This window comes from Triticum aestivum, chromosome 1B (assembly GCF_018294505.1).
Source record: "Triticum aestivum cultivar Chinese Spring chromosome 1B, IWGSC CS RefSeq v2.1, whole genome shotgun sequence".
Classification (NCBI taxonomy): domain Eukaryota; kingdom Viridiplantae; phylum Streptophyta; class Magnoliopsida; order Poales; family Poaceae; genus Triticum; species Triticum aestivum.
Genome location: NC_057795.1, coordinates 53,127,536 through 53,132,448, shown reverse-complemented (window position 1 = coordinate 53,132,448; position 4,913 = coordinate 53,127,536). Strand labels below are relative to the sequence as shown.

The 4,913-nt window shown below is 42.8% G+C and overlaps 1 long non-coding RNA gene across 2 annotated transcripts; it reads left to right on the top strand.

The window, feature by feature from the left end:
• Positions 1-1,446: 1,446 nt before the first annotated feature.
• On the top strand, positions 1,447-4,466 carry LOC123086312 (uncharacterized). 2 transcript variants are annotated; one of them, XR_006440792.1, is made up of 7 exons: positions 1,447-1,589; positions 2,871-2,985; positions 3,069-3,170; positions 3,256-3,508; positions 3,601-3,805; positions 4,072-4,169; positions 4,279-4,466. It is a non-coding gene; the product is annotated as an uncharacterized lncRNA (long non-coding RNA). The 2 variants fall into 2 exon arrangements; XR_006440787.1 differs by having other exon boundaries at positions 2,871-3,170.
• Positions 4,467-4,913: the final 447 nt, after the last annotated feature.

The following is a 4,913-nucleotide window of genomic DNA, read 5'->3' as shown; positions in this document are numbered from 1 at the left end:
GTCGGGACTGGGCGCCTTGAGCGATGTCGCAGCTTCTTGATGAGCGCGCGTCAAATAGAATCCGCCCTGACCTAGCGATTCGGCGAGATCGCAATGGAGGTTGGCTGACACATGATCGAACTGGAAAGCAGAAGTAGGGCTAGATTTGCTTATGGGCTAATTTAGAGTGGTAGTATATTCAGCCCAGTATTCAAAGGCCCGGGCGACGGAGTTCCGGGTTTATAGTTTCCCAAACTGTTTGCAGGACTGAAGTGTATTCTCTATCATGACCTTTTGATGAGTGCGGGAATTCAATTCAAGAATGGTTTATGTAGATGAACTAGACACACATGGCCTCTTTCTCTATAAAGGAAAATGCTAGACGCATAGACGATTATGGGCGTTTTACATGGCATCCTTCTAGCTAACCTCTCTGCCCCCTTGATTTTTAGGGGGTGTGGGCCCTTCCTCCCCCCATCCTTAATACTAGTGGTCCACGTCAACCAGTCGGTGAAACCCCGTAAAAAAACTCGTTGATGTAGCATTACCGCTCTACAAATGGATCTCCATCCAAGTCCAGGCTGTTGGGTCTTCCTTGGATTGGATTATATTGGATCGGCGTCATCCTTGCACTAGAAGCCCCGGTGAGTTGGTAGCCTGGGAGCGCCGGTTATGGTTAGCTAGGGTTTGCTAGATGAAAAATGTCGAATATATGTGGTGGCATTTGATTTTGGTTGTATGATTAACATGATGATCTACATATGTTCTTGGTGTATGTATTTGCATGCGTGACCATCAGGACTTCTTTGGATTCCATTCTATTGGATCGACAGACCAACCAATAAGAAGGACGGTTTTCCGTTGCGTCCTTCGTGTTCTTCGTCATCTCCCGTCTTATCACCCAATCTTAAGATCGAACCGTGAGATCGGGACCGACATAGATCGACCATCTCATCACCACATACCTACATATGTTTCAAAGCAAGAGTATAACATATAATAGTTTTAAAGCGAGGATGATATGATGTTTCTGTCAATGAGTGTAGGGCACACCACCTCCATTACCCTTGCCGGCTCGGAGCCTCGGTTGTTGTTCTTGTGTCAACTGCATACTCTCCCCGTCATCATAAATGTCATGTACGATTGCCAACAAGGAGGGCATCTATCTCGGTCACTCAGCAAAACAACCTTTTACAAACAAATTTTAGTAATATTACGTTTAGCAGCAGATATATTTCATATTGATTCGAAATATTTTTTTCAATTTTTTTTGATTATTCTAAATGTTCCTAAAAAAACACTTTCTAAACAAATAATTAAGCGTGTACTCTGTTTTATGGATGTAATTTTTTACCTTCCCGCTAAAGCCTTGAGCCTCCCTCCAATTTTTTTGTATTTTCCAACAAATAATTTGGTAGTGTCTGGCGCCACAACTTCTTAACCTCCCCGCTAAACACCCCTCACAAATACTCCCGATTATTTCTCTTAGTCAAACCGTCGAGATTGGATCTGAGATCTCTCGTTCTGGTTACTCCATCCTCAGGGCGTCAGGACGGCGGCGACACTGCGGATCACACCGGAGTCCATCGAACGAACGTACACCGTCTCAGGTTATTCCTTTCTCCCAAATCTCGTCCGCATAGATGTGCAGCGCAGCACCTAGAGTTGCGGCCGCAGTTCTTCTTCCCCGGCAGCTTCCGCACTTCCATCTCGAACCCGTCCCCCCGCGGCCGTAAGATTCTTCCCTTCGTAGGCGTGGGAGCAAGGAGACCGGGAGGGGGTTCCGTTGGGAAGGGGTGGAGCGGGAGACGAGGCGGATGCGCGCAAGGCTAGAGAAATTGGTGGTGGCGGCGGCGGTCAGGAGGACGCGGAGGCGGAGGCGGTGGGGCGGCCATGCGGACACGAGGAGGAGGGGCAGCAGGAGGCGGTGGACGGATGGCCATGGTAGCGCCCCCTTTCCATCTAAGAACTACCACGCCGCCGGCCGCCGTGCAGCACTCCTCACTCTCGCCGTGCTGGGAGACGGTCGACCTGCTGTCGTCGGTGCCGTCCACGGCCTCGGCCACAGTCACGGCGGTCGCGACCACGATCAGGACTCCTGTATTTTTGTATTTTGGAGTGTCCCACGTTTTGTGTAAATAGTCCCAAGTTTTCCTTTCACTGATGGCCGCTGACCCTCGTTTTGTTCCCCGGCATCGGACGCAGATGCATAGGATTAGGAACTTGTTCAGTTTCTATCAGGCACAAACAAAGCAGAGGAAAAAGAACAGAGTACTAGTGCAGCTTAGGTGAAAGAGAGAGACAGGCAGGTTTAGACAATTGTTTGACTATAATCAGTTTTAAGCTAACATTGACTATGTAAAATATTAAGTTAATACCACAACCACTGTCCAGACTTCTTATAAGCGTATGTGCCTATACTGAAGCATATTGCTACATTCAGCTTATTTAACCTTGGTAGTAGTTTGCTTACCACATTCAGGCTTGATTACTGCATGTGTATGTACTGGGATTTCCTTATCAGGGTGAGCTCTAATCGATGTGTCATGTGTATGCTTCACAGCTTCAGTATAGGTTTAGATTACAGAAAGCCTAGCTTTAATTATAAATCAAAATTATAGACTTATGCTTTGCTAAAAGACTTCTGTTCTGCATGCTATAACACAATTTGATTTGATTTACTCTTTTAAGCCTAGCTCCTTTTTGCTTACAACAACTTCAGTATAGACTTGAGTAGATATTTTTCTAGTCACTTTTTTATGCCTAGCTTCTTTTTTCTTACAACAGCTTCAGTATAGACTTGAGTAAAAATATTTCTAGTCACTTTGTTATGCCTGCTTTAAGTATTGTGTTTCTTCTGAAATTGACTCAAATTATGATATTACCTACAGAAGGGCACAATGATGAATTCAACACAAAATTCTGCTGGTAGGAGACCAAGTACAATACATCGTCAACTTGGTAATGATATTTATGTTCACTTCAATTTATGCCATAGCAGCAAAGGTAATTTAAGTTATCTCTAATATTTGGTATAATTAAGAAGATCCTGGAATTCTTAATCTTCAGAACTGTTAAACCTTATACAGGAACTCAAGAACAATCTGACACTCACGTGTCTGCTAATGACATGTGTGCACCGGATGAATGGCCGTCCCATGCTCGCCGCAACCATGCACAGCTGCAGAATGGTACTTTTTTGTTTATATTTGCATCCTCGTTTCTTACAATGCAATACCGATTATTGCAATAATTCTTGTATGGTTTGGGTTGTAGAAAGTGATGGACAGAAGAAGAAAGGGCGAGGTGTTCTAAAAGGTTTTAAATCAAGCAAGAAGCGTTTTGCCAATGGATTTGCAAAGCTAATATTGCATTCTCTGAAAATTTGGGTGGTACAGTAGGAATGAACTATCGTTCATTCAAGGATGACGTGGTAGTCATAATGAAAAGAAAGTCACCACTCATTGGAGTGAGGAGATAATCGGACATTCACCCTACCATCCATCTACTCATTGCTGCAGATATGATGGTGTGTACAACCTTTTTCGCATGTGTAATCTCATTTTTCCATCGATGGTGACTACTAAATCCTATCCATTTGTTGTACGCATTACATGACAGCTGGGATTTGGATGATACACCAGAAACAGAAGAAACAATTCTCAAAATTGCGAAAGAGCGATATAGAGGCTGGCGATCAACTCTAAGCTCCACTTACAAGGCATAAAAAACCGATGCGAGTAGATTGGACAATGTGCCGGAAGATTTACAACCAGAAGAGTGGGAATGGATGATTGAGTACTTCGGCACTGATTCAAACTTTCAGGTTATCTCTAAGCTCACTGTTTATGAACTGTGTACTATGATGAAATGGCTTGTCTGAATGGTTGTATTTTGTTTGAATGAATGGATAGAAAATCAGCCAACAGAACTTCGATAACCGTAAAAAACAGAAGACGAAACATAGAATTGGATCACAATCATACTCACAAATTTTTTTTTGAGAAGCTATGAGTCTAACTCAATATGTATGCTTGGATGCTAACTATCCTTCCATGTTTCAAGCATCTCATTGTTATACTATTTGCATAGACTTCTAAACCGGAGAAGAGCCAGATTGTATTGCTCTTTGGGAACTAACCCACACGAAGAATGGAACATGGACTAACAAAGAGTAGCATGATGTTTATGTGAGTACACTGCTAATTAGTCATTGTGTTGTTTCTTTATTTTCCTGACTAAGTATTTTCAATTTTCATTTAACTTGAGCTAAATAAAATTTTGATTTCTTCGTTGCAGGATCAAAGTAACTGGAATGGACTCTAGACCATGGACAATTTAGTCTTTGCTTTTAATTAGGATGGCACATTCAGTATGTTGAATGTGTGCTAAATTATATTTCAGTTTCATTTGATGGATATTGGCCATGTAAACCTTGATGTTTTATGTATCTACAATTCTACATCATATATGCATTATTTGACTCATGTAATTGAGTGCCTGTATTTTTTTACGGCTGCAGTGGGCTATTACCGCAACCTACTTTTGGTTGCAACATGTTGGCACCACGAAAAATGTAGCGTTGCGTCAAATGTTAGTCTCCGCAACCACTTGTTTTGTTGCACCAGGCTGTTGCGACAGAACACTTCATATTGTCGCAATAACTTATCGCCGCAAACATTCTGTCCGTTGTGATAGCTATTTGTCACCACCAAAATGAGTATGTTGCAATTTTAGTATTACCACGGCTAGAGAGTCGTTGCCATACATTACTGCCACGAACATAGTGTTCGTGGTGAAAGGACTATACCCACAAAAACAAGAGTTGATGCCATAGGGTATTGCCACGGAAGAGCAAGCGCCACGAAAAAGAGTTGTTGGTATAGGTTATTGCAACAAATGCCTATCGCCACAAACGGCAAATTCGCCCGGTT